Source organism: Hyperolius riggenbachi, chromosome 8 (assembly GCF_040937935.1).
Source record: "Hyperolius riggenbachi isolate aHypRig1 chromosome 8, aHypRig1.pri, whole genome shotgun sequence".
In the NCBI taxonomy this organism is placed as follows: Eukaryota; Metazoa; Chordata; class Amphibia; order Anura; family Hyperoliidae; genus Hyperolius; species Hyperolius riggenbachi.
The window spans coordinates 245,945,815-245,958,114 of record NC_090653.1 but is presented as its reverse complement, the minus strand read 5'-3'; the positions used below and the strand labels follow the sequence as shown (position 1 = coordinate 245,958,114).

Genomic DNA, 12,300 nt, shown 5'->3' with positions numbered 1-12,300 from the left:
TTAGGAGTTCAGTCTTATCCAGGTTTAATTTTAGGAACCTGGCAGACATCCAAGATGAAATAGCCGAGAGGCCAGAGGATACCTTCTCCATGGTGGTGGTGGAGAGGTCAGTGGTATGGAGGAAAATCTGGGTGTCATCTGCATATAGGTGATAGTTGCAGGGCCGGCCCTAGACTATTCGCCGCCTGAGGCAAAAAAAAAATTTCCGCCGCCACCCTCCCCCCCCGCGCTCTGGGGGGCCGCCGAGCTGGAGGGGTAGCTGGCAGGACGGGGGTATTGGGCCTAGCGGCGGGGAGGGGGTCGTACCCCCCCCTCCCTCGCCTGGGTCCCCCGTGCTCCGCTCCCCTCCAGCCTTAAATACAAGCAGCCGCTATGTGTAAGACGCACGGGCGGGGAGGACTCACCTCTTCCCAGCGTGCGCTCCACTGACATCACTTCCTGCAACGCTGCAGGAAGTGACGTCAGTGGAGCGCACGCTTGGAACGAGGAAGAGGTGAGTCCTACCCGCCCGTGCCTCTTACACATAGCGGCTGCTTGTATTTAAGGCTGGAGGGGAGCGGAGCACAGGGGACCCAGGCGAGGGAGGGGGGGGTCCGACCCCCCTCCCCGCCGCTAGGCCCAATACCCCCGTCCTGCCAGCTACCCCTCCAGCTCGGCGGCCGGCTCCCCGCACCCACGGACGGGCGGGTGCCGCCCCTGGAATTTTGCCGCCTGAGGCAAAAGTTTCACCCCGCCTCATGAGCGGGCCGGCCCTGGATAGTTGAAACCCAGAGAGGAGAGGAGTTTTCCGATGGAGGCGGTGTAAATGGAGAACAGCAGGGGACCAAGAACAGAGCCTTGGGGGACCCCAACTGAAAGTGGGAGGGAGGTTGAGGAGGAACCATTAAAGGAGGTCTTGAAGGAGCGATTTGAGAGGTAGGATGAAAACCATGCTAGGGCAAGGTCTTGGATACCCACAGATTGCAGGGACTGGAGAAGCAGGGAGTGATATTGGTGAAGTCACTTTTTTTTCAGAAATATCTCTTTATTTCCTCTCTCTGCTCTTTTCTACACTATGCCAAGTGCCTTCTACATACATAAGTTAAAGGACAACTGAAGTGAGAACAATATGGAAGCTGCCATATTTATTTCCTGTTAAACAATACCAGTTGCCTGGCAGCCCTGCTTGTCTATTTGGCTGCAGTAGTGTCTGAATAAGACCAGAAACAAGCATGCAGCTAATGTCAGATCTGACAATAATGTCAGAAACACCTGATCTGTTGCATGCTTGTTCAGGGTCCACAGCTAAAAGTATTAGAGGCAGAAGTTCAGCAGGACAGCCAGGAAACTGATATTGCTTAAAGGGAACCTGAAGCAAGTAAAATTATTGAAAATAAACACGTAGCTGCAAATGAATATTACATACTAACCTCACCGTCAGTTCCTCTCAGAGGCTCACCATTTTCTTCTTACAGTGATCCATTCCAGTTCTGAAAATATTTTGTCAGAACTGAAATATACCAGTTGCTGTCAGTTATATATCAGCAGGTGTCAGTTACAACTGAATGTGCAAGGTAATGTCCATGTTTTCCTATGGCTCAAGTGGGTGATATTACAGTTTAACAGTGTGCTGACCAGGAAGCGGTTATGGGGTAATGGCCATTTTTAAAATGGACGACGGAGAATTCCACTGATCACAGTGGACAAATGGGACCCAGGAGAGGAGAAAGAGATTGAGAAGTAGACTACCCATAATGTAAGTATGACCTGGGTATGGTTATTTTGACTTTTCAGTTCAGGTTCTCTTTAAAAGGAAATAAATATGGCCGCCTCCATATCCCTCTCACTTCAGTTGTCCTTTAAGGAGCCATGTTCCCCAGATAACAGAATTAATCTGATCTGAGGCCTGAGTGACGGGGAGACACGGCAGTGCAGCACAGGGGCAAGCATTGTGGCACAGCACAGGAGCAGACATGACAGAGCAGCGCAGGGGCAAGCATGGTGGTGCAGCGAAAGGGCAAGCATAGGATTGCAGCATGGCAGTGCAGCAAAGGAGCAGGCATGGCACCCTTGGTGCTGTGGCGCCCACGGCATGAGCCATGCCTGCGCCCCTCCAGATACGCCTCTGCTGGCAAGCAAGAAAATGCTCAGAATAATTTAGTACTTTTTCACCTACTTTTTAGTACTTTTTCCATTTGTAGGGTGCTGCAAAGTTATATTAAACAGAAGATGAAAAATGGCCCATGTCTACTCGCCATTTACACAACAGACACCTTTAGCGATAAGAGTACACTAATACACTGTAAGATGAAACAGAAAGATAAATACCGGTATATATGCTCCATGAACATACATTTGGCTATTGCAGAGAATTCAGCATCTCACCTTCCTCTCCTGACTCTTCTCAGAAGAAGAAGAATTTGGCCGTCTGGGTCTTATGTTAAGCGCTACACCTTTCCCAGCATACATCAGTGCTGCTCTGTGTCACTCATATAGGGACGCTCTTAAAAGTCAATCAAGACTCCAGGGGATTAAACCCTTTACAGCAACCTATTACACAGCTAAGTCTTTAAGTAGGAAAACATTAGTGAAAATATTTAAAGGAAACCTTAGAAAAGATAATTGGGTGTATTAATACTTACCTGGGGCTTCCTCCACCCCATGAGGTGCGTGGGCTCCCCCGTCATCCTCTCCAGTCACTAGATATGCCCCCTGGTAATCTGGCCAGTGTGCAGCCCCATTTGTGCTCCTGCAGCCGGGAGCGTTCTTCGCCTGCACAGTAGTACTGCAGAAGCAGCGACTGGCCAGATTACCGGGAGTGATGTCAAGTGAAAGGAGCGGCAGCGAGGAAGGTGAGGTAGCCCACGCACCTAGGTAAGTATAAATACACCCACGTATCCCATCTCAGGTACACTTTAAAGGAGTATTGTAGAGTGGAAGGGGAAAAAAAACTAGTTGAACTTACCCGGGGCTTCTAACGGTCCCCTGCAGACATCCTGTGCCCGCGCAGCCACTCATTAATGCTCTGGCCCCGCCTCCGGTTCACTTCCGGAATTTCCGACTTTAAAGTCGCAAAACCACTGCGTCTGTGCGGCCGTGTCCTCGCTCTCACTGAGGTCACCGGGAGCATAGCAGTAAGCTCCTGGTGACATCAGCGGTAGAGAGGAGACGGCCACGCAGGCGCAGTGGTTTTCCGACTTTAAAGTTGGAAATTCTGGAAGTGAATCAGCGGCGGGGACAGGAGCATTGGTGAGTGGCTGCGCGGGCACGGGATGTCTGCGGGGACCATTAGAAGGTAGCCCCAGGTAAATTCAACTCTTTTTCCCTCCACCCCCCTACAGTAGTCTTTTAAGACCTGAATGTGATAAAAATGTCTCACTGCCAATAGAACGATGAACCTTCTGAAACCTAACTCTAGGGACAAATGTTTTTCCTAAACCTGTGTAGACTATCATAGCTCCCAACTGGCCCTTTTTCAGAAGGACAGTCCCTCGTTGGTAACCAAATCCCCCATCCCTTTTTCTTCTTCATTAGTCCCTTTTTTAAAATGGACCGGAACTCTTGCACAGGACTGAAGAAATACATAGAGAATGCACCCTAATGTAACACAAGTTGTAATCTGATCTCTCACCTGTGTCACATGACTGCCTGGCAGAGATGGCAGATAAGGCCATTTGAAAGCACAGGAGGTTAACAATATGTCTGCTTCTATGATCAAGAAGTAGAAACAGTGCAGATTTATTTTAGGATTTGTATCATCTGTAACAAAGAAATGTTTTTTTGTTTAAAGGCGATTATGCTGTTGCTTATCTTTTAGAGCAGAGAGGAAGTTCTGAGTTCAGGTCCGCTTTAAAGACTGATCTATATACTATACATTTATCTACTGAAAAATGTGTTTAATTCACTTTAAACTTTATTCCCAACCTTTAAATTGATATACGGTATTTCTTATTTTCAAATGCTAAAATGAAGGAAAACTAATGACGATAGAGAGGACCAGGGTGGTTTGAATGATAAAACTACATCTTTGGCTTCTAAATTCTTTGTGGTATGCATTACAAGGGGTGTGGTGGGGGTGTGGTTAGAGGTGTGAAAGGGGTGTGTCTCAAAGTGTCCCTCTTCTTATCTCAAAAGGTTGGGAAGTATGGTATAGCTTATTATTAAAGACTTGAAATAAAGAACAAAGAAGACAGAGAGCCTAATATGGAGTAGTATTTAGGTCAAAAGGTAGGTGAATATAAAAACAGTAATTATACTCACAGAGGTCGCCGCAAAGGCAACCACTGGAAAGGCAGGTGGGGAGAATTAGAACCTGACCCCACTCAGGTTTAAGAAGTCGCTCTCTGTAGACAGGAAAAATTGGGGATACAGCCCTCCACCAAGGTAGGTAAGTAAGTAAACAGAGGCGCAGATAAGGGTAAAACCGTTTAAAAACCATTTAAAAGGGGGAAGCTTGGTGGACTTACCTCCCTCGTAGAGAAAACAGCTTCTGGCGTTTGGCCACGATACAGACCCGACTTTGCATTCTCCAATTTATTGCCTGATGAAGCAGGATTGAGACCTGCGAAACGCGTTGGTACGTTTGGAGTATCTAACAAATGTTACTGTGAATTATAGTAACGTCTCACAGTCTGTTTTCTCTACGAGGGAGGTAAGTCCACCAAGCTTCCCCCTTTTAAACGGTTTTTAACCATTTAATGACACCCTAACGTATTAAAACGTCATGCTTTACCCTATTAACAGCAACATGACGTTTTAATACATCGCGCGTTCCCGCCGCTGCTACCGCCGTGTGTGCGCCGCTACCGCCGCCGATTCCGCCGGGATCCCGTGCTGAGTGATTGGGAAAGAGGACCGAACGGTCCTCTACCGAATCGCAGTGCCTGGAGTGAATGGACGTGACCGCAAACAGCGGCTACGTCCATTCACAAAAACAGGAAATTGTTACTGTTCAATAAAGTGTAAAAAAAAAAAAAAAAAAAAAAAGTGATCACTTCCTAAAACGGAGTGTTCACTAGCGCCATCTTGTGGCCAAAAAGTATATTACACATACAAAATACATACATACACATCATTAATAAAATTACACTTACAACCGTCCCACCCAAAAAAAAAAAACACTTGTAAAAAAAAATTCAGCTTAAAATAAATAAATAGTTTCCTTATGGACTCAGCTTTTTTTTTAATCTATATTTTATGGGGTAAAATTAATTTTAATTTATTACATTGGGGCTGGTAATTATGGCCAGAACAAAAAAAAAAAAAAAAAAACAGAAAAATAACACCTTTTTTTTCAAAATAATATATTGTCGCCATACATTGTGATAGGGACATAATTTAAATGGTTTAATAATCGGGACAACTGGGCAAATACAATGTGTTTGTTTTATCCACAGGAAAATGTTTAATTTTAAAACTATAATGGCTAAAACCTGAGAAATAATGATTCTTTTTCTTTTTTTCTCATTAAAACGCATTTAGAATAAAAATATTCTTAGCAAAATGTACTACTCACAGAAAGCCTAATTGGTGGCGAAAAAAACGAGGTATAGATCATTTTCTTGTGATAAGTAGTAATAAAGTTATTAGGGAATAAAAGGGAGGAGCACTGACAAGTGAAAATTGCTCTGGTCCGTTAGAGTAAAAACCCTTGGGGGTGAACTGGTTAAATAGCTTATTATTAGCTCCTCGATTAGCGGCCTTAAAATAAAATCATTAAAAAAATTTTTTTTTTTAAAGAATCTCCTTGCTAGCCCCTTCCTGCAGCACAGACTGTGTGTGGATGCTGGAGGACCTTGCTTGTCCATTTTTCTAGCTATAATACTGCACAGCAAATATTCAGTATATGGTATGTCTTCCACTCCTCCAAAGCTTGGATGATTTCTGGAATATTTTCTGGTAGGTAGCTGTGAGCAGTGTTACACATTCAAACGTCAAAGTTACTCCTGACGTGTTTTATTGGGGTGAGCTTTGGATTGAAAAGGATCTTCTTATAAAATTTCACACATTATCTGCTAGGGCTAAAATTTTTGACTAGTTTGCTACTAATCCCGTAATAATGCTAAAATACTGCGAAGTACTGAGAGAGCTGAAATAAATTTGATAGCTTTGTCATTGCTTGCATTAATTATATCATCTGCATGCAAGCTTAGACTAAATTATATCTGTATATGATTAATCTAAATCGTATCTGTATACCTAAAGATGAACTGTAGTGAAAATAACAATGATTAAAATTGCTTATTGCTTACAATATTCATTTATAGATTAGTAAAATCTTTGCTCTCCCTGATTTACGTTCTGAAATGTATTGTGGTGACATCTTTAGTTTTGCCAGGTGATCTGTGTGGAATGTTCGTTACGGAGAGTTCTATGCACAGAGGGAGAAACAGCTTGGGTGCTGAAAAAGGCCGTTATGTCCCACAATGCAACAAGGTACACAGACAGCAAACTGCTAGGACCATGGTTATGATATCACACTGTTCACGTACAGAGCAAACAGGTCCCTGACAATGCCATCAAAATTTGCCTGGAGCTCATCAGCTAACACCTAGATTAACCTGACTTGTATGCTAGGATCCTGCTATTGGGGTTTAGCTTAACCCAATCAGCCCCATTATTCTACAGAACAATCTCACAGCACTCTACATCCCACTCTATGGATCACAGACCTCCTGACCAACATGTCCCAAGTCGCCAAGCTGGATAAGATCTCCTCTCAACAAAAGGTCATCAACACAGGTGCCCCACAAAGCTGCATCCTGTCACAGATGCCATTTTTCTTCTACAATAACAACTGCAGATCCAATGGCAGACTCTGTCAAGGTCATCAAATTTGCGGACGTCACTACCATGGTTAGCCTTGTAACCAAAAAACAAACGAGCAGGCCTATCATCAATATAGATCAATAGGCCTCTGGTGCAGGGAGAACAGGCTGATCCACCCCACCTTCAATCTACATTAATGGCACTAAGGTTGAAGGGTATCCTGCGTCCACCTCCTAGGTACATACTTCTCCAACGACCTGAGCTAGAAGGCGAACAATGCTTCTACCCAGAGGAAGGTCCAGCAAAGACTATTCTTTCTTCGCCAACTGAGGATGCCCAGTAGCTTTACTAGCATTACTGGTATCTGTCTGGCCAATACCTCTACTGCCAAAGTGAATATGATCAGTATTGTACAAGCGATAGCATAGTCCTGACTCAGCCTCTGCCCCCAAAGGGATCATTTTATTCAACAAGTAAGTTTTATTAATATTCTGCACGGGTGAAAATCAAATGAACTTTGCATATTAAATAGACAATATATAAGCCTGATCATTATTCAGGCATTCAGGGGCATAACTAGACTAAATAGGGCCCCCCTGCAAAGATGAGCATGGGGCCCACTTTGTCCCTGAACCCCATAGGATTGAAAGCTGGCGAATGGCAGCAGTGAGTGCTCTGCTTTGAAGCAGGAAAATTACACACACTCCCGCACATGGTTTTTGTGAGTGAATAGGGAGGTTTCTCTGCTAATTGGCTGCACTTGAGGTTGGGTTAAGGGAGGTGGCAGGGCCCCCAAAGTCTCTGGGCCCCTGCTATGGCAGAGGTCGCAGGGGTGATTGCTACGCCCATGTAGGTATAGTCTTAATCAGAGCATAATATGCATAACAATAACTTACTGAAATAAAGTTCTGTGGCCCAGAACCTGGCTCCTATGTTATGACAATCACCTAAGATTGTTTTTAAAAACGCATTTCAAAAACGCATGAAAACCACATGCGTTTTCAAACATGCAGCAGTGGGCTCAGGACCTCATGGGGAGTTTCAATATTTTTTGTTTGTGTGTTCAGTTGCCTTTGCGTTCACACTATGCACGATGTGTAATGCTTGAGCTACAATGCAGGCATAGTGCAATGCACACTCTGCATGTTATGACAGGCACGTTACTTTTCATAGCATGAAGATTGCTATGGTAACATGCTTGTCAACGCACCTTATCCAGAAACACAGTGTAGAAAATGCGTTTGGATCAGGGCTATGGAGTCGGTACAAATATCATCCAACTCCTCAGTTTATGAAACACCCGACTCCAGATACCCAAAAAACGTTCAGACTCCTCAACTCCGATTCCACAGCCCTGGTTTGGATAATGTGGTCTATCATGCAGAGATGTGAATATGGGCATTCACATGCAGAAATACAGCAACACACAAAGTATGATCGAAGTCTTAGGGCCAGTGCACACCAAAAAGCGCTAGCGTAAATGCTAAATCTCAGCGCTTTTTGAAGTCATTTTTCCTAGGCGATTCTAGGCATGTGTCTAGCGATTTTCTAAGCATGCCTAGCAATTCTTAGAGCATTTTGGTGTAGCGTTTTTTTTATTTCTTCTTACAGTAGAGCTGGAACTGAACAGCTTCTGTGACAAAAAACGCTTGGAAAATCGATCGGATCGAGCACTTTTCAGAGCGCTTTTCATCTTTTCTATACTTAACATTGAGGCTGAATCGCCTCAGAAATCAGCAGAAATGTTGCAGAACCCCGTTTGCGTACGGGAGAAAATCACATCGCTCTGGTGTGCTCCCTCCTATTCAATTACATTAGCCAAGCACTTTTTTTTTTGAAAGCGCAAGTATTTTAAAAAGCACTCAGAAGCGTTCTTGGTGTGCACCAGCCACAGAGGCTACTTTCACACTACATCTATTGCACTGCACATCCAGGAGAAAAAAAGAAAAAGGATTGTAACGCAACATTGATAGAAAACCGCACGTGGGCTCTATTCACAAAGGATTACCGCATTCAGTAATTCTCAAAACAGCTGATTTTACTGATCACCTTCCGAAGTTACAATTCACTAAACCTGTTACCGCACAGAAAATCACAGTTCCCGACTAGTGAGGTAAATTACCGACTTGTGCGGCAAGTACCTCAGGAAATGTCAATTCACAAAGATTTCCGCATTTCATTTACCGGCTAAAAGTGTTAGGTAATTTTCTCCAGCCCACAGCAGCCGATAACTGGCTCTCCCCGTGCGGTAATTTAACAGACAGCCTTTGGGGAAAGTCAGGCAGCCAATAGGGAGAGTCACACAGCCTGCTTCTCACGGTGATTGGATGCGACAGGGATGCCAGTGGGTCTTTCACTGTATCAAAACCAGTGTTGCCAACTCATCCCTTTAATTATTGACATTATACAGGTTTTGTGGCTAGGTAGATGCAGTTAAGGCAATGATTATGCGCAAATAACCTCAGAACCTGTATAACTTAGATGTGTCAGTAATTAAAGGGATGAGTTGGCACCACTGATCAAAACAGAACAATCTGAAAATCCTGTGGGCATCCCTGCATCCCTTTAGATGTGCATATTTGTATTGTAGCAAATAGAAGAGCTCCCCCTGGTAGCTGCAGCACATCTAAAGGGATGACCATATGCACAGTACGGAAAACTTCGAGTCACACACACAGCTCCCTGCCTGCCGGTGTTGTGTCTGATTACGCTGCCTGTGGATTTGCGCTGCCCCGCAAGCGCAGTAGGAGACTGTGCGGCCACAGTTCCTATAGAATGATGCTGCTGGAGGTAAAATACTAAATATCTCTGCTCCCACACCTCTTACACTCCCCAAATTTTCAGGGTAGGGAGGGGACCCCCCGAACGACCTCTATGCCAAATTGCAGCCCCCGAGACCCGCTGGTTCCCGAGATAGATTTCTCTAATCTATCTCCTGAACTAGCGGGTCTCGGGGGCTGCAATTTGGGCAGCGCAATCAGACATTACACCGGCCGCCCTGCTAGAAGGCTGCTAAGTGACACTTACCGAGCAGGGCTTAGTGAATTGAGGCCTGTTTGTTTGGTAAATTACAGAACTTCTGCCGAATGGGGTAAAACTTTTGTGAATTTGGAAAAAAAAAGTGTAAAATACAGCAGGAGGCATTTTACCATCCAAAATGATTTTTCCGACCTGCTTATTGTGAATAGAGCCCATACAGTCCATAGACACATTTAGGGGCAGCACGGTAGTGATTAGCACTCTTGCTTTGCAGCTCTTGTTCCCCGGTTCAAAACCAAGTCAGGGCACTATCTGCTTGGGGTTTATATGTTCTTGCCATGTCTGCATGGGTTTCCTCTGGGAACTCCGGATTCCTCCCACATCCCAAATTGGCCCTAGACTATGATACATTCACTACACCATACATACATAGACGTATTTATACAGTAGGGATTAGATTGTGTGCCCCTCTGAGGGACAGTTCAGTGACAAGACAATATATTCTGTACAGCACTGTGGAAGATGTTGGCACTGTATAAATACTAAATAATAATAATGTTTGCATTATTACCCGTACAGCAAGCTTCACCCGGGTAACGCAGTGCATTATCCCGATGGAATGCATCACAAACATGCAAGTGTGAAAGCGCCATTGAAATATAATTGCATCGCGTTTCGCTGTGATTATATTGTCTGCTGCGATGCAATGGACATAGTGTTAAAAAATCCTTAAGAGGATAGCCAAAATGTTTTTTTGACACCAAGGCCCTGTTCAGTGGTCAGTTGCATTGCAGAAAAATTCTGCATGCCAACTCACTGCCCATACAATTCTATGGTGCTGTTCATAGTAACGGATTGCGTTATTCTAACTCGCTGCATGCAGGCTTTGTATTAAAAAGTCTATGGCCAGTCTCCACTGCAGTTCACAGTCATAACGCATGAGTTATGCAACTGACCACTGTGAACCCAGCCTGATTCTCATTTCACAAAATACTCTCAGGCTAAGTTCACAGTGGGACGTTAAAGTCGCGCGTTAAAACAGCATTTAACGCAAATTAACTCACTGCAATGAAAAATCAATGCCCTGTTCACAGTGCACACATTGCGTTGGTGTCTAACGCTGCACGTTAAGTAAAAGTACTGCATGCAGTGCGTTATACACGTTATTAGCTGCGTTGGACTGTTTGCACATGCTCAGTAATGACTTGGAAGCATACTTTTCATTGCCTGTATTTTTTACTGTATCTGCTGTATGCAACGGTAACGCTGCGTTGCCACTTTTTGGGCGCGTTGCGTTGTAAGCTTGCGGTGCGACTTTAACGTGGCATCAAAACGCAACGTCCCACTGTGAATCTAGCCTCAAACTAAATAATCCTGGAGACAACATGAACTGAACAGCAACAAAATATATACTGACCTTTCAAGATTACATCAGGACAGTCAGTAGCTGGAAAAGGAAAAAAAAAAGAAAGAAAACAGCACAAAGTTACTAAGAGTGTGAATAATAAGCATGAATTCTGACTTTAGGGGACTCTTTTGCTCAACGGGAAGAAAAATCCCCCTGCAGTAAAGCATAACTTTGCGATTTTAGGTGTAAACTAGCCCTTAAAGGGAACCCGAGGTGAGAGATATATGGAGGCTGCCATACTTGTTTTCTTTTAAACAATACCAGTTGCCTGCCGGCCCTGCTGGTCTATTTGGCTGCAGTAGCGTCTGAATCACACCAGAAACAAGCATGCAGCTAATCTTGTCAGTTCTGGCAATATTGTAGGAAACACCTGATCTGTTTGCATGCTTGTTCAGAGTCTATGGCTGAAAGTATTAGAGGCAGAGCACCAGCAGGGCAGCCAGGCAACTGGTATTGCTTAAAAGGAAATAAATATGGCAGCCTCCATATAACTCTCACCTCGGGTTCACTTTAAAAGACAAATAATTACCTGACAGATGATTCCTCAAACTGACAATCATTAGCCTTTTGACTTATTTAATGCCCGGTATGCACCATGCTTCCCTCAGAACAACGGGTGAGGTTGTATCAATAATTTCCAACAGGTCTGGTTTATGAGCAATTTTCTAATCACTACTGCACAAAATTGATTGGAAACACGATTGGACCTGTCGGAAATCATTGACTCAATCCGTCGATCTGACAGGAAATTGCATGGTGTGTACCAGGGATTATTTCTGAGCAAAGATCCAGTGCAGCTCATTGTAATACAAAAAAAGAAGGAAAAAAAAAAACAGCCTTGTGGAAACTCATATCATATCTATTGTGTAAATCACATGATTGCCTGCAGTCTACGTGCTGAAGACATCAGCTGTTGCTGGAATAAGCTGTTTTACAAACTTGCTACTAACATTAGCATCTGCTGCAATCCCCATTCACTTCCTCTAAGTCCCCTTGAATGCATTGTGAAGCCCCTGGTTTTCCATACCTCACTTCTGTGCCTGGTGACCCCTGTGATAGTGTGAGATCAGCAGCAAGAACGAGAGGACGTCTCTAGCACATCATGCGGGTATAAACACAGGCGGCCATTTTCCTGGCTACCACTGTCTAATCTCAGCTCAGGCAGC

At 44.3% G+C, this 12,300-nt stretch overlaps 1 protein-coding gene across 2 annotated transcripts in view; it reads right to left on the bottom strand.

The window, feature by feature from the left end:
* The window catches only part of KYAT1 (kynurenine aminotransferase 1), a 58,461-nt gene extending 46,161 nt beyond the window's left edge, over window positions 1-12,300 (bottom strand). The window contains exons 1-2 of one of the 2 annotated variants that reach the window (XM_068248509.1): window positions 12,162-12,300; window positions 11,144-11,173 (exon numbers count right to left, since the gene is read on the bottom strand). The gene's annotated coding sequence lies outside the window, so the exon portion shown is untranslated. Of the gene's footprint in view, window positions 1-11,143; window positions 11,174-12,161 lie in introns of those variants that run through there. The other variant, XM_068248508.1, reaches the window with a different exon arrangement.